Consider the following 23,392-nt stretch of genomic DNA (forward strand, 5'->3'; position numbering starts at 1 on the left):
CAGAGTCAGAGGTTTGTACAAAAAATGAAGCCAAAGTGCAGGCATATAAATGTAAGACTACATTTTTTATTTGCTTGTTTATTTACATCTTACAAATCTGCAGCCTCACTTTTAACTTTTCTTTGGGGTCCTTTTGTTATTTTATAAAATTTTATAAAATTTCTTCTGGGTGTAGAATCAATGCTCTTTGATTTGGTTCAAATCTCAGCCCCTGTCACTATCTGTAGTTTTAAATGGTCTGCTCATCTCTTTTGGTTTTCCACCTTAGCCCTGAATAAGTGCATCTTACCCTAAATGGTGTGTGAGTTTGGGTGCGCATAAGTGTGTCTCATGATGAGCTGTTGTTCATAACCCCACCCAAGGTGTGATGAAATTAGGCATTTTTTTTGCATGGAGATTTTCAAGTATAGGTAATTCAATTATGAAGTCAGTTTTGAAATCTGCATTTTTAGGGCTACTAAAAATATTATTTTGGTATTGTAGGTGAACATCTTGTAGGTCCCATTGTTAAGATGTGTTCTCAGAGGTTGCAACATTTAAAGTCACTGATGTGACAGGTTAAAAGGTTACCTGTAATGACCTCTCCTCATCCAAGTTTGTCTTTTTGGATTATGATCTTTTTGCTGTGTTATTCAGACAACGATTGTCATTTCACGCTTTGGTTTAGACGAAAGTATTATTGATTTTTTCCAGTTTCTTCTTGTCCTACTCTCTCTAAAATTGTTAGTGATCAATCTCAAACAGAACAACAAGCTGCAATCATTAGAAAAGGCATGAACCCAAACAAAAGCCCCAGACAAACAAAAAGCACTGGAAAAATGAGAAAACATGCCCAACACGCTCGTAATTGTGATACCCCTCTAAAAAATATTAATCAGTGTAATCTGTCATTTTGGAATTTTTTTTTCTGTAACTACAGTTGAAGTATACTTGTAACTAATGTCAAGAGATAATGACTTTAATATGTCTTCCTTTTTTATTTAAACATTTCATGTCTTTGTAAGCTTGATTTTGAGGAAGTTCTACAAATAGGGTACCCGTCTGTCTGGACTTTGGCTGTTCTCCTCATGTTCGCAAGGAGATTTTTCCAGGAAGTCTGATTTTCACATATTAAGTTGACTGGAAACTAAAATTGAACCTCTGTATTAGTCTTTGTTGCAGTGAACTGTTTTTCCAGGCCAGAATTCAATGCTACTGAGATCACTCTGTAAGCCTATACTGTGGTAATCAGTCTAGGAAAATGAATGGAAGATGAATTATTCAACATCAACTAATTTTATATTGTTATTAAGTTACAACTATTAAGAGCTAACTCTCAGAAAGTTTTACTTTTTATGGAAGATGGGAATAAAACACAGTGGTCAGCATAAAATAAGAGATATTTTCTGCACACTATGAATACAGTCCTACATGGATCCACCATTCTGGGTTTGAATCTCATGTCCATGTACCATTTACATTGTGCTTGAATGATTTTTTCTGGGTATACTAGTCATCTTCCCACACGTATGTTACACAGGAATATTGGCCCATTAGGTCTCCTCTCATTTGTCAAATCTATTATGTTCTTATATTCATTAAGCTGATTTTACATTATGTGACTCTTTGTTGTGGGGCAGTGGCCCGTCCTGGGGACCCCCTGTGGCTGCAGGTTTTTGTCCCAACCAGATTCACAATTGGTGATAATAATTGATGACAACTGATCTCATTTAATTAGCTGGTCTTTTTTACTCTTCTCTTATTCTGCATTCAGAAAAAACACAATATGGTTTTTACATTTATTTAAGACATTTAGAAATATTTCTATTTTTTTTTTAAAGCTATGAATGCTTAACTCTCTATTGTTGTTTTCCTATTATTTTCCCATTTTCCTGTGTAATGTGCTTTCTTCATTTAACCCTAATTGTGACAGTTAATAACCAGCATAGCAGACACCCGGGATGAAGAAAGCAGCAGACTTCAGTGTCAGACTTGCTAATTAGTAAATAATCAATTTAATAACCTGAACACCTGGAAAAGTAGAATGAAAATTAGGTTAAAAATACTTTTAATGACTTAAAAAACTACATATTCCCTATATAACTGCTTATTACATTTTAATAAAAGTCTACCTTACTTTGTAATTTCTACATTTCCTCCAAAACACAGAAACTAGGAAATAAAAATTTGCTTAAATCGGCTAAGAGTCCAATGAAAAACAAAAGTTGGATGGAACAAAAACCAGCAGCTACAGTGGGTCTCCAGGACAAAGTTTGGGAACCACTGTTGTGGGCTATGTCAGATTTACCAGTTGCATTTTCTGACTATGTCAAATTTCACAGCTCGCGATGGCAACCCATGTCATATTAACCAAGTGAGCACGGATCTTTCAGCGCAGTCGTGCTTGACCCTTTACTGACAGCCAATAGCGTGCTGTCTGACAGAGCCAATGATTTATAAAGGATTTACAGATGAAGCAAGTTCAGAAGCAATGCGTGCCCTTTATTTATTTTTTCCATTCTGTTATAATATGTAAAACATTAGAAAGGCAAGCTTCTATATTTTTTGTGAGGTTCAAAACATGCATGCTCCTTATTCCTTGTTGCTACATTCTATGCATTGTACTTTCCACAGAATGGTCATTCGTTCTCAACTCTTGCATTCAAAGAACCTACCCTTCTGACCCAAGAGAAAATCAAACCTGTTTGATTTTTTTCCTAGCCAGTTGCACAGTAGTTGGTCTTATTTGTTGGGAATGTCACATTAGATGATCACCTTAACGGGAGTGTGCAGCCAACTGCTGCTAACTGGCTAAGATTATGTTAAAAAGTCATCTAATGTGATTCTTTAGTGTCTTTGTATAAGTGGGGCCTGAGATGAACAGGTATAATGTTCAGAGTTTATTCCTCAATTCACCTGAATCTGCTGTAATAGGCTGTGGTCCCACCTATTCCTGAATTGCATTAAGCTGGTCTGAAATTATATGCTGTGTTATAAAAGAGAAAAAGGCAGAAAAAACCTTAAATCAATTCTAAGAAAATACTTTTGTTTCAAATTTTGCTTCCAAAATTCAATTGCCTTTACCACATTCTTTTACGACTTTGATAAAAACATGCTTACCAATAATATATCTGAAAAAATATTCACATTCCCTCTAGCACCACATTTTGACACAATTTAATGTGAGCATTTGGCATCTTATCATTATATTTTTCTAGATAACATTAAAATGATCTTCCTTATCACTTTTAAATTGCTCTTTTAAATTTCTAATTATAATTGCAATTTTCATACAAGCGTTAAGTGTCTGCTGCTTTTAATATGCACATAATAATCTTTTGTAAATTGAAATAGTAGGTCAAATTATTGAGTTAATTTTTTTTCAATTGATGCCTGCATTGTTACTGAGTGTTAATTACTTTTTAATCACTATATATATATATATATATATATATATATGATAAAGGTTTGGACTTATTTAGCATAAGGATTCTGATGGAAGACACAAGTCCTTATGTGTATGGCAACTGGATGGTTGGCGAAAGTTTACATTAGAAAAGATCAAGCACTTTTTCTAAACACTAGATAAAAGCATACTAAATAAAGCAGGGGACATGACAGTACTCTCTGAGAAACCAAAATCTTATTATAAAGGATCAATGAAAACTTGGGTTCAAAGAAAGCTTAGTTCAAAACAATTAAAAATACGACCAACTATTTTGGGTAAGGGTTGTTGTGTAGGAGGTAGATGTTCTGGCAGTCGGGTAATAATCATTTTCATATACACACAGGAAGGCCTAACAAGCATTGGGAATCCACAATAAACTATCACTTTAAAACTATCTAGAAAAGAAGAAAAGATAAATAGAAAAAACATATAAAATAAAATAAAACAAAATGTGAGGTTAGTTTCAACTATTTGTTGGATTTTTATGCCTATTTAGCTTAAAGACCAGGAGGAGTAGAGTGGGCAGAGTGTCAAAAATGGACTCAGATGTTTTTTTTGTTTTTGTCTGGGCTATGTCCTCCTGCTGACTATAGTAACAAAAATAAACATGTGAGCTATAGCATAACTATAACATCCTTTCCTTGTGTTTCCTTCCAAAAGGTCCCTGTAAGACTTTAGGTCAAGGATCAGTATCTAGAAGATTGTCAGTTCAAATCCCATTACTGCCAGAAGGGATCCTACTCCACTGGGCCTCTGAACAAGGTCCTTAACCTGAAAATTGCTCTGGGGTGCTGCACAATGGCTGACCCGACGCTTTGACCTCCAAACGTCATGCAAAAAGTCAATTTCCCCTTGTGGATTAATACAGTACCAAAATTACCTGTGAGATTTTGTAACTTATAAATTGTACCAAGCTTGTGTTTTGTTCTTAGCTCATCAGTTGTGGTGATCAATTTTCTTGTTCCCAAACAGTTCCCAGACTGATGGGTAGGAACCCTTCTGGTAGTAATGGGATTTGAACTGGAAATCTTCGAGATACCAGTGTAGATCCTTAGCCTCAAAACCATCTCTCCAATCTGTAATATCAGGTAGAAATTCACCAAATAAGAGTCTTCAAATGCTTCTTTGCCACACTGAGAGAGTCTGGATTCCGAATACAATACAGTACAGTACAATACAATTTATTTTTGTATAGTCCAAAATCATTCAAGAAGTGCTGCAATAGGCTTTAACAGGCCCTGCCTCTTGACAGCCCTCCAGCCTTGACTCTCTAAGAAGACAAGGAAAAACTCCCAAAAAAACCCTTGTAGGGAAAAAATGGAAGAAACCTTGGGAATACAGTTCAAAGAGAGACCCCTTTCCAGGTAGGTTGGGCGTGCAGCGGGTGTCAAAAAGAAGGGAGTCAATACAATACAATACACAGAACAGAACAAATCCGCAATATAGTATAAACATAAAAATTTTACAAGTACGGAGCAGAATTTAACAGCAGATGATATCCCATAATATGATTTGGATTTGTTTAGAGTCCTGGAGACCTCGGCCATCAAGCTGACTCCCTCATTTGTCCATTCCACAGCTGAAACATTGCTTGGCCAGCCAATCCGATGAAAGGACCCCTCTACCCCACAATTCCTGTGATCCTCCATCAGGGATGACTTTACCTTAGGCAGGCAAAACAACTTGGCAGGTGAGCTGTGGCACTGAGTGCCACATTTGAGTGCTAAGAAGAGAAACAGAATAGGTGAGGGTTAGTATCAAATTATAACTATCATGTTACTTATGTATTAGTGCTAATGACTAACAACAAATATGCAGTTTAAACAGTTAATCAGCAGCTATAGTCAGGATATGCTAACCTGAGGTAGTGAGTCTTCAGCCAGGATTTAAAAGCTGAGACCGAAGAGGCATCTCTTAAAGTAGCAATATAGTAGTGAATGGAGGTGGTCAGCTTGCTCCACCAGCCAGGAGCTATGCATGAAAAGAGTCTGAACTGACATTAGATACCACACAGAAGTGGCATTTCCAGATGCCATTCAACAGCCAAACTGAGTGTTGGAGAAGGAGTATATGACCTCAGAGGTGTCTGGGTATTGATGCTCTGACTTCTCTGTAGGCAAGAATCAAGGATTTGAGCTTAATACGTGCTATTACAGGAAGCTAATGTAGAGCTGAGAAAAGAGGAGTGACATGTGCCCACCTAGGCTGCTTAAACACCAAATGTTTCGCTGCATTTTGAATCACCTGCAGTGGCTTGGCAACACATGGCAGTACTCCTACCAGCAGAGAGTTGAAGTAGCCCAGATGTGACAAGACTAAAGTCTGGAACAAGAGTTCTGCTTCATATTCTGTCAAATATGGTCTGATCTTGCAGATGTTGTATTGAGTAAATCTGCAAGACCAAGAGGTTGTAGAATCATGGTCCATGAAAGACAGCTGGTCATTAATCACCACCACAAAGTTGCCTACCTACTTAGTGATAAAGAGCGAAACTGGACAAAGATGGGATGTTGCATGGACAGAATGTGAATTTGCCAGGTTGAGCTGGAGATGGTGTTACTTCATCCACGTTGCAATATCAATGAGAAATGCAGAGATTCTAGCTGATACTTTGTGGTTCTCTGTGGGGAATGACAGCTGCACATCATCATCATAGCACTGATAAGAAAAATAACGTCTAGTGAGGAAGTGTATAGAGAGTAGAAGAGATGGTACACCCTTGACATCTCTCCACACCAGAAATTAGGGTAGGATCTTCCCAAAAGGTGTGACTCAGACCACCTGAGGGCAGTCCCTGAGATGCCAAGGTCAGAGAGGGTGGCAGGGAGGATCTGGTGATTGAATGTGTCAAAGGCAGAGGAGAGATCTAGTAGGATGACCACAGATGACCTGTTAGTACCTCTAGCCTGCCCTAATGTATCAACAACAGTACATAGAGCCATTTAAATGGAATGGCTCTTCTTGAATTCTGATCTATAATGATCAAGTAGTGTGTCCTGTAGGAGAAAGAAAGAGACTTGCTTAGAGACAGCCCCTTCCCATGTTTTGGACAGAAAGGAGTCAATACCAAGTAAAGAAAGGAATTTGGTCAGAAAGTAATCAATACAAATTGATTCAGTGAAGCAGTGCCATAGTGTGTAGTGCTGTTGCTTCACAGATCCAGCTTTCTAAGTTTGAGATCCATGCCCAGTTGTTGCATGTTTGGAGTCTGCACATTCTCACAGTGTGTGGGTTTACCTCTGGGTGCTCCTCTATTCCTCCCGCATTCCTAGAGATGTGTGGGCAAGGCTGACTGATGATTTCAGATTAGCCTTGTGTGGGTGTGTGTGTGTGATGGTGTGTTTGAGTGAGTGGTGCCACGTCCAGGGCTGTTTCCCCAAGCTAGTGGCTTAGATTCCATTTCCCCTGTAATGTTGAATTGGATTAAACAGGTTTGAGAATTGTGTGGTATGCAATGTAATCCTTTAAATCAATAAAACATAAGGAGAAAAATCAAACAAATACAGTCTTTTCAAACTTCTTTTACAGGTATCATATTTATCTTTTGTGAAGGAATGCAGACAGACAGAAGTGGAGTGAAAATTTTCCGCAAGCCTAATATCTGTCTCACCTATTAAATTCTGAACACTACCTTCAGCAAGCACAGTAAATGAGGTCAGTGAACAAGCAAGGCGATCCCTGGCTGATTTTCAGAAGAAATAACACTTATTGTCATGTGTTGGAGACAAACCTGCCCCTCAATCACTGCCTGACCTTGAATCTATTTCTTTAAAATTATTATACTATACACTTATATTCATGATAGGTGCTATATAAAAGAAATATTGTTTCTTGCAATTTTACCATTTAAATTCTATCTTTTCTGTATTATTAAAATAACAAACAGAAATAAATGAATGAAAAAATACATTTTAAAATTAAGCTTTATCATGCATAGGCCAACAAATTAATGAAGACAATTATTGATATTTGCTGTCAAATTTGAAAGAAAGTCTGAAATTTTTCAGTACAGAAATGAAAATTAAAAAAAATAACTTAAAAATTAGCCTAATAGAATCTGTTGAATAGTTTTATCAAGATAATTTTAACAGATGCCTTCTCATGTCTGCATCATATTTTATGTAATGATTAAGAAGATTAGTGTAATATAATAACAAAAGTAATATCATTTTGGAAATAATGCAAAGCCAATATTAATTGGCATTTTGTGCAATGGAATGCCATTGTACTGGCAGGAAAAGGAAGAGAAAACTTATAAATTAACTAAAAGGCATAAATCAGTGCCAAAACCTATTCATGCAAGACAAGGCAACCCTGATTGTCTCTTAACGTGCAGAGAATAAAAATGAGTTCTGTCATTAAGACACTTGACTTTTGTATGTGTTTTTTCAGCAGCAATGTGATTGTTGTCATAATGCACTGATTTATAACCAAAATTTCTCAGTGAGAGTGGTCTATGTAAAAAAAAAAACAAAACGCAGGCTTTGATTAATAGAATTGTCTGCAGAGGCAATAGTAATCTAGCCATCACTGGAGACACGCCATTAAAAGAAAAGTGGCTATAAATGCCTTTTCAAATAATCAATTTTCAAAACAAACAGCATACTGTAATTTACAAGACTTAACGTTCCAGTACCTTCCACCAGGATGAGGTTGTGCTCACAAACAGATAAGTAATCTTGTTGTAGATCAGAAAAAGCAAGTCTTTGTTTAATGACTGTGCTGCAGTTTATGTTGCAGGACAAAATGACAAATAACAATCAATGTACCTATAAATTCTACATCACATAAACAATTTAACAGAAGATTGTTTATAAATTGTCAAAAAAAAGCAGTCGCGATTTTATAAGGGCGATCTGTCACTGTGAGCGGGAGTATTATACAAGGTAGTTTCAGGTATGAAATGCCTCTATTTTATTTTCTGTTGCTTAAAATACACTTCTGTTAACACTGTCATTTTTTTTAAATGTCAGCATGTAGTAAATATTTGATTCATCTTTCAGTCTTTCACTTCCTATTAATTTTTTGTGTTTCACATTCTGATTAATGCTCAGTATAATATGTACAGTATGCTCACGCATCCCTTATAGATGAAATGCTGCAACAAGAATGTTGTGTCAGTGCAGCTGTCATGATTTATGGTATGCAGCAGCAAAAGGGAAAGTGGAATAAATGCCATAGGATGTTCATTGCAGCACTGTGTTGGTGTTTTGTTAAATACGCTCTTTAAGTTGTTAGCGCATAGAGAGTCATGTTGTAAGCTCTTTTTTTCCTGAAAAGACAAACACAATAAAGAGGATTAAATATAAATTGTATTGGTTACAGGAGGAGAAAGTCTGAGTATTTGGTTTTTTATAGTAACATACTGTACACTATAGAAAGTGAACCAATCTAATTTTTGGTGGTAATTTGATGACATATTTTACTTTTTAAATATAATGTACGGTATATTGTACTGCAAACAATGTGTAACTTGCAACATTGCTGTTGACCCTCCTTATTTGTTATAAAACATGTCAGGGTGGCTCTCTACTGCTAGCAAAGCTGCCTTGTATGTGGTGATGAGAGGCATCCTATAGAGGTGCACGTAACTGACCACATTTTGCTCCAACTGTGAAGAGTCTTTCAAAAGCAAATATCAAGAGCACAGATTCTTTACATCTCTCTGACTTGCCTGTCAAATATTTCAGCTGCTCTCTTGCATCAGGCTGAACTAACAGACAACAAAAAGGGCAAACAGCGTTTCACAAACTTCAAAGCAGATTCATGTAAGCTGCTGACAAATGTTTCTTTTCAAATGTAAATGCCTCTCTCATATTTAAACTGCTGCAGTGTCTACACTTTGTCACTGGCTTTGTTTTTGGAGAATTAGTGTAATTACTGTTGCATGTAGAACATTGAACATTTACCATAAAACAAATAAGGTTTATTAAGGTGTGGCACAATTTTCACATGAACATCATGAGTCGTATTATCACTGAATGTGTCTACATTTTAATTATAACAGGGCAGGCAACAAGAAATCGCTCTAAAAGTCCAAAAACAAAGACATATACTGTATTTTATGAAATTGTGGCTTGATTAGATCAAAACTACTAAAGGGTTAAATAAACCAAAGAGGACGAGTTCCCCCGGCCTTCCACTACTCCAGACAATCATTAATTCTCCGTCTGAGTTTCTCTATTAGGTTCCCCCTGGTCCTGTATATGCATGAAAAAACTATTCACCTGCCATATTTATTTGTTGTTTGTAAATCTGTTTTATATGGACAGCATTTATTAATGTAAATACTAGCTGGCACAGTTCACAATAAATTGTGGCTCATTAGTCTAGAGTTTAAATCAAAGTGCAGTTGTTTCATCTCATTGAAATGAATTCAACAGTGTAACTGCAGTCCCCAATAACTATGATGTCACTTGCCACACATTCAATCAGTCGCTCTTGATGTGCTCATTCCAAGGCATTTGTCACATGGAATAATAAAATGCCTTAAATCTTTCACGTGGACTAAGTTATAGTGTCAGTTTGTCTGTAGTCTCAGTTATACAGCACTTAGTATAAGAGACTCAGCAGCAGTGTTAATGTTTGTGATGCCCCAGCTGTTGGAATAAAAACTACAATGCATTTTAGCACTACATGTATTACAGAATACATTACAATAGATGGTGCATTGCAAACATTAACACTGAATGTGCCCAACAGAGTGTAACTTCTAGGCAGACAAAAATTGGCTGATATTATACGGGCTGTACTATCCGTCTAAATTATCACCGTATACCTTAGCGATGCATTGCATATCTCTGTTATATGCCATTTGGTATTGGATTTGTAAAGCAGTGTTTATGTCTGTCATCCACCATCTGTTGAAATGACAAATACAATGCATTTTACAACAAATTGTTGGCTACAGGGCTAGAGCTTCAATCAAAGTGCAGATGTGTCATCTAATTGACATTAATTCAACTGCAGTCCCTAATAACTATGATGTCACTTGCTACATGTTAAATTAGGATATCACTCTCGACATGCTCATTCCAAGGTCTTTGTCACGTGGACTTAATAAAACTGCATTGTATCTTTCATTCCATCAGATGAATGTATATAACTTATTCTATAAAAATGAAATAGACATTAAAAAAGGCTAATAGATGGAGGAAGGCTAATAGATTGGAGCCTACAGACTGTCACACAGAGGGAGGTAGCTAATTGTATGACTACAGGAGTCTGAAAATCGGATCCCGGAAGGTCAGTGTCCCACTTTACAGCTGTTAAAGCACACACAGTTAAGAGAATGCAAAAATATCTTCCTCTTCAAGGTGCGCCGTCAGGAGCAGAGAATGTCAGAGAGAGAGTAAAATAAACAATCAAAAATCAATAGGGCTGTTGCGCTTTTAAGTATGCAAGCACCAGCGATAAAGCGGCCGCAATGAAGGGATCAATGTGAAGGTAGTCTTTCAGCATTTTTTACAGGAGCGTCCGTATCTTCTAAGCAATCAGCCTATCTGCTCACACCCCCTCTGTCAGGCAGGGAGAGTGAGAGAGACAGAGAAAGCAAACAATCAAAAATCAATACGTGCTGCTAGAGCTTTTAAGTATGCAAAGCACCGCACGGGAAGCATATCGTATATCATTGAGGAGTTTTATTTAATACCTAATACGTGCTCTGATTGGGTAGCTTCTCAGCCATCCGCCAATAGCGTCCCTTGTATGAAATCAACTGGGCAAACAAACTGAGGAAGCATGTACCATAAATTAAAGACCCATTGTCCGCAGAGATCTGCGAACCAGCGAAAAATCTGTGATATATATTTAGATATGCTTACATTTAAAATCCGTGATGGAGTGAAGCCACGAAAGCCATGTTAACGTTTGCAATGTACCATACATTGTGTATGTCTCTCTTATATGCCATTTGGAATTGAATTTGTAAAAGGAGTGTTAATTTTTGTGATGCACCATCTGTTGAAATGACAAATGCAATGCAGTTTACAACTACAAATATCTGTGATGTATCATGTGTTGGAGTGACAGAGACACAGCAACTAGACAGATACACAAATGCTTATCCTTTTAGTAAGGTGGGCTACTTGTGCTTCTCATCTAAGACAGGTTGAAAATCTAAAGCAATCAACATTTGCAGTGTAGTGTGTCCATCCAGTAACGTATTGTCTTTGTTACATACTATTTAATATTTATTATAAGAGAACTCTCTTCTGTTTCTTTTTCCGGTTTCTTTGTGGTGGAAGCATCATGATGCTCCAACATTGATGGACTGAAAGCCAGAAGTCTACGTGACCATCATCATCAAATCCTTCCGTGAGAACCCTAACTACAAACAGGACTGTTTCATTTATGTTAGGTAGATTGCCCAGAGGGGACTGGGTGGTCTCATGGCCTGGAATCCCTGCAGATTTTTTTTTTCTCCAGCCGTCTGGAGTGTTTTTTTTTGTTTTTTCTGTCCACCCTGGCCATCGGACCTTACTTATTCTATGTTAATTAATGTTGACTTATTTTATTTTCTTATTGTGTCTTTTATTTTTCTATTCTTCATTTTGTAAAGCACTTTGAGCTACATTTTTTTGTATGAAAATGTGCTATATAAATAAACGTTGTTGTTGTTGTTATTTGGTATAGGATTTGTAAAAGCAGTGCTAATGTTTGTGATGTGTCATCTGTGGTGTATCAGAGACATTGCAACTGGACAGACACACAGGCACTTATCCTTTTGTTATGGTGGATAAATACAGTATTTGGCATCCTTAAAATCTATTAATAGAAACCATTTTAAAAGTGTACTGGTAGGTGGACATAGGTTCAGGAATATTCATTTGAATCAGTGGAATCCAGGCTAAGGAGGACGCAAACAAATACCATGTGCTAACAATACTTATTTCATTTGTGCCATACTGTAGTTGAACATATGTTTTATTATTAATAAGAAAATCAATATATCCTTAGTATGCAGAATGCAAAGAAGATAATTTGTGCATTCATTTCAATTAGAACAAACTAAAGTAATGCATTACTCCTTCAGTTTTAGATCCCATGCTTGTTTGTCTCCCTTGAATGCATTCTCTTAATATTGTGTTTAAACTTATTATTACTACAACAGATGCCAAACAAAGTATACTTTGTAATTTACACCTTATAGATGAGGATTTAGTCATTGAGTCAATCTGGTATTTTTTCTTTTTGTTTTGGAAAAAAATGGGTCATATTTTTGTGTTGCCTATTGTCTCAATTTTAATTACTAAGAACGGGGAAGTTTTGAAGGTATATTCTGGCCACCAAGGGTGTCTTAGAGGTGTTATTTTATGATAAACCATCTCTTTATCTATTTATTTCTAAAATAGCTTTTTCCAGTTGTCTATTCAGTTGACTGCCAACAAACCTGAATGGGATTGTCAACTTACTGCAATTCCAGTAGAGTGCAAAATTGTGACAAAACCTTTACTATACACGTTACACCACTAGCTGAAAATTTCCTATTCCAGTCCAAAATATACTTTATTATTAATAAGAAAATCAATATGTGCTTACTATGCAGAATACAAAGAAGATAATTTGATCTGAACAGACTTCTTCAATGCACTATTCAGAAGCTGTCTAAATTGTTTATTTGCGGCTTTCAGTTAGTTCAAAATACTGCTGCAAGAACCATAACTAGGACATATGACCACTAAATCCCAGTTTAAGTGTTTACAACAGGCTCCAGTTACGTTTGGGTCTGAATTCAAACTCCTTCTCACCTAGAACGCTTTAAATGGTTTGTATCCTGACAGAATGCATCAACAGTTACATACTGGAGCATACTTTACTATCACAGCATGGCAGTTTTCTGAAGGTTTCAAGCATAAATGAAACTATTGTGGCAATGTGAGCTCCAGGGCTGCAAAGCTATGGAATGTAGGGTCTAAATAAGGAAATATTCCTAAGTGTTAAATTTTGGACAAGTAGCAAAATGAAACTTTGAAACTGTGCTTATTTAAAAGACTACAATAACCAAAACAACTTCTTCTTCTTCTTTCGGCTGGTCCCATTAGGGGTCACCACAGCGGATCATCTTCTTCCATATCTTTCTGTCCTCTGCATCTTGTTCTGTTACACTCATCACCTGCATGTCCTCTTTCACCACATCCATAAACCTTCTCTTAGGCCTTCCTCTTTTCCTCTTCCTTGGCAGCTCTATCCTTAGCATTTTTCTCCCAATATACCCAGCATCTCTCCTCTGCACATGTCCAAACCATCGCGCAAAACATCTATATACGAGGTATGTTCAAAAAGTTTCTGCACTTTTTTTTAACTCTGTGTATTAAGAATTTCAAAAACAAATTACATCTTTTCTAAATAGTAACCTTCGTTTGTGAAGCAATTTTCCCAATGTCATACCAACTTTTTAATACCCAATTTTTACTCCTCCCGCCTTCACCTCTTGTCAAGACGTAAAGTTGTCTGGCATCCACAAGAGGGTGGGAATGTCTGATGAACAAAGGCAAGTGGCCAATGTAAGACAGTCATCTGTGTGGTGTACATCGTCTGGTAACCACAATGGGGCTGAGAAAGAAAGGCAAAAAGACATACAAAGAAAGAGAAATGGAAAGGCTAAAATGTTCTTTAAAAAAAGATAATAAGACGAACAAAGAAACAGGAATATAAGGCATATCCAGTGAATGCACAATGCGACCGAAACAGTCGGACTTAACATTGTATACCACGCTATTTGACGAATAAACACATTTTAAGGGCTTCATTTCAATGAATACAGCCAATGGACATATTTTACGTGCCTCATTTTGTTAAGAGAAATAACTATTTAGTTACTACAGTAACTGAAATTAAAAAGAAAATTGAAACATTCTTGTGTTAAATACATTTAAAAGCAACTTTAAAATGATTCCTTGTTTTCTTCATAGCTATGAAAATATACAAATGAGAATTCATAAATTTAAATGAAGAAAAGAACTGTAATACACATTGCATTGAGATCGGGAATAATCAGGTAATGAAAATAAGTTCAAAACAAAGTAGCATTTCAGAGCAAATGTGACAATGCATATTTTTGGTTGCATACAAAAGGTGGTGTATGTACCCGGCTATGACCACTGGCTGTTACTACAGCTGATGTAAATTGGAGTTCACAAATAGCTGCCTTGTGTATTTGATCAACGTCTTGTACTAATAATACCATTTTTCACTTGTGCCATACTGTAGCTGAACATAGAGCTGAAACAAGCAGTAAATATGTTTAATTTGTGACACCAAGTGTCAAAGTATTGTCCTTTTTTCCATCTTTTCACTAGCCCAGACCACCACTATTTTGTAACATCTTGCTCTACTGCACTTCTTTTTACTCTGGCTCTAACTATCTTTAATTCTACACAGAGTGAAGTCTTTAAATCATAAGCATGCTCACTGCCACTCATGGAAAGAAGCCTGCTGATAATTGGTTAACAGACTACCCTGCTTACATGCCATTCATAAATATAGGAATACTGTACTATGACATGATTGGTTAAAATGTTTCCAAAACAAAAGCCTGCATTGTTGCTTTCTTACGTGGTTGTTGCAGCTTTAATATCATGTCCAAAAAGTCAATGAATATTTTTATGATTGTAAAATTCATAGGCTTGCAACCTAAACAGAAGCCCCATCAGTAGTCACAATTTAAATCCATGCTGAAGACTCACTAATATAATACGTACTCACAAAATGGAGTCACTTTGAAGGTGTTTCACAGTGAAGTGATCAACAGATGTCTGCTCACATAGACTCACTTCACTTTCCATTTTTGCAATGTCCTGCTGGAACCTCTCCCCATGTTCATCAAAGAGCACTCCCTCATTGGATTTTCAAAGAACTCTTGTGCCAAAGTGCTGGGTAGGAAAAGAGAAGTTTCTCAACATGTTGCTTGTAGATTTCTGCCATTATATTCCTTTGATAAACAAAGGTATATTTTTTTACCGTTTGATTATCTGTTATCTGGTCAAGACAATGGATGGATGAATCAATAAATCTGACTTTTCATATTTCTGTAAATACCAATAAACAACTTTTTCTCTATGGTACAAAAAAATGCATCTTTCTAACCTTCTAAGTATAAATTCCTGGCTATTTTGAAGGAATAATAAGAAGAAAAAAAAACAGAGCAAAACATATGCAGTAGATATTAGATTTTTGAGCTGTTTTCATCTCCTCTAACATTAAGAACATGGAAGATTACCATTTTTCACCTCATAATATACCTCAAATAATATTCTGAGCATGTAAAATATATATGCCAAAAAACAAACATAATTTATTTTTTATAAATCAACTATTTTTTTTCCTTCAAAATTGTATTTTTCATTGAATCCAATATTTTGCAGAAATAGTTTATGGCAGAGAAATTCCAGTTTCATAAACTGATTCAGTACTCCTAAATCTATAGTATTCACTGATTTCAGTTTCTAAGCTATCTGCATAAAAATCAAGCATGGCGATCATTAAGTGCTGTTGCCGACTCTCTTCTAATATCTTTTGTAAACTACTTTCTCTTAACTTGGTGTCAGTGCTACATTTCCAAGCTACTATTTCAACTCATAGGATATGAAACTGAAGGTTTTGGGTTCCTTTGTATCAATGATGAAAGATTTCATTTCCATCTGATACTGTTCAAGAAGTAGTATTGATATTGTAGAATTTCTAGTAGGAGCTGGGCAGCCAGATGGTTTAGATCATCAGAACTTCTGACTTGGTAAGAAATGAATGTGAACACCCAAGGATTTTATGTTCTCCAGGAATGCTCTTGACTGGAGTTTTTGTTACATAATGGTATTTAAATCGTCATGATTTATTTGCATTAATTAAATCGAATTCTTCTCACTTTTGCTGTTTGTGTAATCATTTTAGAGTGTTCTGGTATATTAATGTAATGTTGGATGTTGTTCTCTTGAATGTCTAGGGGACATATTGATTTTAATATGAATAAGGCTCGTCCAAATTTTAAAGATCAGTTAGAGACATATTTCTGTTTTTCTTTAGCCAACAAAAACAAGTTACAAGTGTATCTCCAATGCTTATAATAATAACTAGTAGATTGGCCTATGACTACAAGATAGAACAAGGTACTATTGTTTCACAGTCAAGAAAACATCCAAGCAAAGTGAGGGGAGCTGGAAAAATCTGTACAATAGATGTTTGAACAGGAGGAAGAAAATTCATGGTCAGGAACAGTCTGCATTCACCGATAAAAAACAATACCAAAGAGAAACAATAAAGTTAAGGTAAATGTTGAGTCAAAAGATTCTTCAGTACATATAAAATCATAAGCAGGGCTCGCCAAGTACTTTGAAGCTAAATCGCCCCAATGTTAATTGCAAATTGAGTATAATACATCTGGCCCTGATCACAAAAAGGCAAGCGGACAGACAAGCAGCCAGAATATGACAGTATGTAATTAGTTTGGATGAGTTCAGAGTAAAGTGCTGCTGCTGATACTTGTTTAATGTGTGACAAATTGAAAAGAAATTAATATAATTTTAAAATCTTTACTTCTGCCAGTCTTTCTCCATCTTCCTACATACGTGTTAACATTTAGGTTATCATACCCAGAGAGCCACCTTCTTTTATGGACACTCATTCTCAGTCACGCACACCACTCACACCCACGTCCACAGTTTTCCCAGTCCCACTCTCATTCACGCACAAGATCTGATAAAATATATCAAATAAAGAGGTGGTATAACAAAACAAGTCAGACTGGTGGGGTTGTGGAAGCGTGAACATGACTGAGAGAATAAAACTGAAAAAAAACTTTTACAATTCCTATAAATTTACACCGGCTGTTACAGATGGAAATCAAATGTATGTTTTCATTGTATAATTTAACAATAAGAACAGCAGACTACTACTCAAAATAGTAAATTTGGGAGGCAGCCAGTATCGAACCAGCGACCTCTAGATTAATAGTCAGCAGTTCTTACCACTGACACACGCAAGCTGTTGTATTAATAACCTACCCTAACCTTCTTTCTTTCAGTTATATCCTTGAATAAAAGTGCACTTGTTTTATACTTGTACCTTTTGTGAAAGTGTTTGTTTGATATTTGGACTTCAGGCTTCACACATTATACACTTCATGTCTACATTCTGTCAATTATTACTAAAACATGAAAAATGTTTCTGTTTTAATGATGTGTTTACATAGATTGTTGTAGACAAGGAACACACATGAAATGCATGCATTCCAAATGACAATATATTATTTACCCTCTACAACTCCAGACACTCACTCCAAGATAAACACTGAGCACTGAGAACCTTCTTTGTGAACTGAGCTGTGGCGATGGGCAGGGGGAGGGGATAGTAGGCTGCTTGATGCCTTTGCTGATCAACACATTTACAACACAAAAGATGCTGACGGATGGGTGCAAAGGAATTTAAGGTGGGCTGGGATTACAAGTTTTCTCATAGTCTTCGGGAATTCTATTGTTAATGAGCTGTGAAGACTTCCAAAACAACACCCATGATCTCAGTCATTATGCCTTTTATACATAGAAACGATGAACATTGAAACCACACAGTCCACACCAGGTATCTTCACAATGCACCACTGGCATTACTAGGCTTCCTTAGCACATTTAAATCTGTTCTGAAATTTCTGCTCAAAGAATTGTTTAAACTGTGGAGACAACTTTGCTTCAAAATATAATATTGTCAAATCACTTACTACAATTGAGGGTCACCAGCGGCATAAGAATTACGTGTAAGGCAGGAGCACACCATGACCATCACACAACTCACTCACACATACACTTACACAGGGCCAATTCAGAATTACCAATTAACCAAACATACTAGTTTTTGGGTTGTATAAGGTACACCCCATGGGGAACCTGCACAGTTCACATGGACAATAACTGGGTGCATGATTAAAATCCACAGGCAGCATCACTGTGTCAAATGTGACATTCAACATGGCTTCAATCATAATTAAATAAAAAAAAAATGTAAAGTTCAAAAAACACATAAAAACCAACAATTTGTATGAGTGCAGTCTGCAGTTCTGAGAAAAAAAGTTTGTCAGCCCTTTGAAATGTTCTCTTTTCCTGCATAAAAGGCTCCTAAAGTGATCTGATCTTAATTAAATGACTTTAGGGGTAAAGAAAGAAAAAATTGTGCATTTATATATTTTATTCAGTATATTGTCACCAGTGTTGGCTTTCAACTACTTATGTTATTCCCAGACTTCTGAAAAAAACAAGGCACAAAAGGCCTCAAGTTTTCACTTCACATGCACCGTTTCTCACAAGTTGACTTTTTACAAAGACAAATACCAACAGGGCAAGTGAGGAGCCTGGAGCCCTAAGAACATGGGAGCCTTGTCAGCAGTGTATGATTTTTTTTTTCAGTAAAGGAAAAGGTCTTGTTTCGACTGCTGGCTTGAGATGTGGGGAATTGCTATTGTCATGCCTGTTTCAGTGCTTGTTGGTTGCTGGGCAACTGCTTTCTCCCACATGCCTTTTCAATGTAATGGCTAGGAATACATAAATAGACAACTTCTCTTCCACACTGCTTCTAAGCTCATCATTTTCCAACCTTCAGTTCTAATCTTTGAGCATCTGTCCTCCATGACACAGAACTGATACTTTTTGACTCTCAGAATCCGACTTTCATATTCCAAGATCATCCATCAACTAATTGTGGAAGACATTCCTACCTTCTCATAACAATTTCACTTAACCTCTGTGCATCGTGTTAATACAAAAATTTTCCTGGTTATTTCCCATTACTTGTTACTGACCTGCAAGTTTGGGCAGCTTGGAGCTGTCAAATTTATATTACTTAAAAATTATATTTAGATACAATAAGCAAAAATATGGAAGCCGTTCTTGCCATGCAAAACATTTTTATGGGATTTTTTTGCAAAATTATTGTTATTTCACATCTATGACTGCATTAAAATCAAAATGTTTCTTCGCAAAGATGTTGCCTGCTCATTGCTGGTAACTTCATGCACATGTATACTTTTGCTTCTAGTGACAGCTGGTAAGACAGAGGAAGAGAAATTGAGAAAGATTCATCATGTTCATAGCATGCAATCATGTAACAAAACCAAATGGACAGCTTAGATATTCATTTCATCTTAATCAGATTATTTATCAGAGAGGCTTAGTCAGCCTCTTCCCTGTCATGGCTCAGCCAGCATTTTCCCCCTGGCTGGTGATCAAAGTTGTGCCCCTTGTTTGTTTTATTTAATTTTATACCATTTTTTCATATTAATGTTTATTTTGTTTATTACAGTATATGTTTTTTCTATATGTGGGTTGGTAAAGGGGGAATGGCTTTTGTTATGCCCCATGTGCTTTATGGGCAGCTCCCCAAGGGACAGGGCCACCTGCCAATCACTGCAGAGAATGCCACCCCATTTATGGGAGGTCCTTCCGTGGTTCTTTGCATTTCATTGAATGCACTTGGAGTGCAGTGTTATTCTGCTTTTTGCTTTTGCTGTTGTTTTGTGATTCCCTGGAATTTCAACCCTGTGCTTTGCTTTTCAACTTTGTCCTTGGATGCTCTGTTTTTGACCATTCTTCTGAATTCATTATTGGGACTTTGTTTGCTGTGTATTACCTTGCTTCCAGATAATTAATCTGTGCTCTTTGCAGCTTTGGGGCTTGCACAGTGTTTTTGTTAAAATAAACCATTTATTTTTATAAAGATTTGTCTCGGCTTCTTGGGTATTTAGTCTGTATTTTTGACAGTGTTATCTCCCCCACCAGTGGACAACTTTTGAAAGTATTTTGGTACCTGTGCTTTCTAGACTCCCCAGATAATAACATCCACATTCTCCCCATGTATGTATTGTTTGATATAAGTGATTGTGCCTAACTGTGGAAGATTACACAGTTTTTACAAAGAGTTTATGACTGAATACTGCAAATGTGTCAGGGTACCAATCAAACCTGAGCTCCTGGGATTTCATGTTATGAGCTAGAGAGTCCCAAAGCATGACTCAAAGTGTCCACTTGAGGAGGAAACCGCCAACCGGTAGTTGCACAAAAAGGTCAATGAATAATATTTATAAATCAAACATTTGTTTTCAAAAAGGCTCTGTTAAACAGTGAAGCTCCGAAGAGCACAAAAGAAGAAAAAAATAAAACAAAATAAAAATGTCTAATTTAGGTAATACTGAGCAATCAAAAAAGTGTCCATATTCAGTAAAGATAACCAAGTTCTATTGTACCTTGTCTAGTAAATTTTAGCTAATGCAACCCACTCCTGAGTCCTATGTTTCTGACAATCCAGATGGAAAAAACAAAATAGTTTCACATTATGGTTACATAAACTGACACCAAATTCTCCATTCAAGGATCCTACATTTCAATGACTCACTTGTTTCATTCCTTAATTCCAATTAATTCAATTAATATATTTTATTACAGCGCATGTTTATCATTTTAAAATCTCTGCCACAGTGGTAGTGGGGCTTATTTTAAATGTATTAAAGAATACATTTGAAACACATATTCAAAGTCTTTTCTTTGGGGGGAAGAATTGTACTGTAGATCAATTACCACACACATGCACTTATGGAACAACTTCAAGGTAAGCATTTCCACCCTGGGACGAGAGGAGGCACCATCACTAATTTTTTTTTTACATCCACAATTTAGAGGACTCCGGTGGACTCTGATCACACTTTCCCAAGGCTTTTGAAGCCCTGACCCTTCGGCTGGGTTTCTGGGGGGAAGCATTAATGTATATATTCATTGTACACACCAGAAGTGACTATTTATTTAAGGACCTGCATATGAAGGAGATAGAGCTCCTGCACTCCTGCATGCCAATGTTATCCAGAACTCAGATATGGCTGTTGTTTTTTGAGTTACTTTTTTTGTTGACCAGCATTAAATGTGGTTTATCAGGGTGGTACCCCAATAAACTGCTGTCTGACTGGTTATGTGACACAATATAAAAAAGTACTTAGTAGGGTAAGTGAAAGTAGCACTTTCTCAACTTCATGCTACTCTAGACACACAGGAACAATAAGCACTGAAAAGATAATTGGTGCTGAATGAACTGTTCTTATAGGCATCATTCTCATTAGAACTGACCTTGACCATCCAATATTTTGCATTGAAGGTTTCAGTTCTAGTTTCAGGGTTGTCCATCACAGGTCACCTTCACTTAATGATCCACACTCTAACAGCCCAATTTAGAATACCAAAACACCACAATAAAATACCAAAGGAAACCAGAGTACTGGAAGGAAATTCAGATGGACAGACAGTGCAAATTCTGTACAGTATCAAGAGAACGACACCCTGCCATCTGTGTGTTTTTAATGCATGAGATATACACATTAAACACTTTGTCATTGTGAAATTTTATTCTGTATCCTTACTTTACAGTAGCTCTCTAATGTATTACTGTATAGCATAGTAATATAGCACCTAGACTGTCCATCTCAGGAATCTGTACTGTCTTAGAGATTACCATCTACCATTCTGGTGATCACTTTTGTCATTGTAATAATGATTAATGTAGTATTGGTATGTTATGTTTCAATAGCACATTTGCAGCAGAAGCATAAAATATTTATATATAATAAGCTTTGGAAAGAACGAGTACATTTATCAACCTGAATGTAGTTTAAAACCACCCCACTGGAGACCTAATTTACCCTTATTCTGTCCAAGCTATCTTGCCCTCTCAATGGGTTATAGTTTCAATTTGCCAGATCAGATTTACTCTTTCCTAGCCATGGAACTGCCAAAACTATTACAACATAAATTACCAATTGTATGTACAAGTACTAAGCTTCTTTAAAAAAATGCAAATGTCATATTCTTGTTTCTCGCCAAAAAATGCTTATAAAATAAATTTAGGATGACAGTACGTCATATCAGAATAGAATTCAAAACTGAAATCCATACATATTAAACAAAGAGCTTTGAAGCATAATAAAGCTACAGATTATTCTGATACAGCATTTTCCTTTAATTTTTCAATGCAATTTTCAACAGTCAGCATTACATTGTGAACATAATGGCCAGTAAAGATAGCAGGTCATTAAATTACTATATAATCTGTTAAAAGCAGAGGTGACTAATTGCTAATGACTGGATTACATGGCAGCCTTCCAGTATAGAAAAAGAAATTTATTAAACAAAACTGGAAGCAGCCAAAGGAATATTGCTTTGTTATATTTCTGTCTGTTCATAAGTCTATGAGCTACTTCAACAAGCAAAACAGAATTCCAAAAAAGCTAACCAGGTACGTGTAGTGCATTATTATTACTTAACAAATAACATTACTCAGTGGAATTTACAAGACCAGGATACATCATAATTATAATAAATGATGTTAACGATTGTTTTTCATTTTAAATTTTTCATAGCCATCTTTTTGAGATTTTCTGCTGTTTAATCATCCCTTTGACTTTGAAGATTCAAAACAGTTGGCTGATTTTTGTTTTCCAAAATTCTTTAATGTTGCTGAAAATATTTTGTGCTATTCTGACACCACTTTGTTTAGTTACAGGTGCTGCCATTTTGTGAGTCCAGTGTCTAAACACAGCTTCTTGGTTGCTGGGGGTGTGGCTATTTTTTATGATGTTTGTGTAAGAAGTGAAAACAATTAGAGAGGAAAGTATGAGCAACAGAAAGACTTTTTTTGAAGTCTTAGACAATTTTAAAAAGTAACAAAAAACAAAATACATGTGACGACGTGGGATCGCTCCATGCTCCCATCTTGCTTCTGGAAGCCCTCGAACCCGACACCGTCGGTAATGTCACCGATGAGCTAGGCAGTGAGGCACAACATAGCAAGGGGATGGTGCAAAAGTGCCAAGTGCTTTTATTTAAAATCAATAAACAAAACAAGTGTTCAAATAAATAGTGCAGTGCTTTAAATCTTCAATAAATAAATAATCCATAAAATGAGTGAAGTAGTGGAGGTTAAAATCCATTAGAAAAAAAAACCTTT

The sequence above is a fragment of the Polypterus senegalus genome, chromosome 2, assembly GCF_016835505.1.
Source record: "Polypterus senegalus isolate Bchr_013 chromosome 2, ASM1683550v1, whole genome shotgun sequence".
Lineage (NCBI taxonomy): Eukaryota > Metazoa > Chordata > Cladistia > Polypteriformes > Polypteridae > Polypterus > Polypterus senegalus.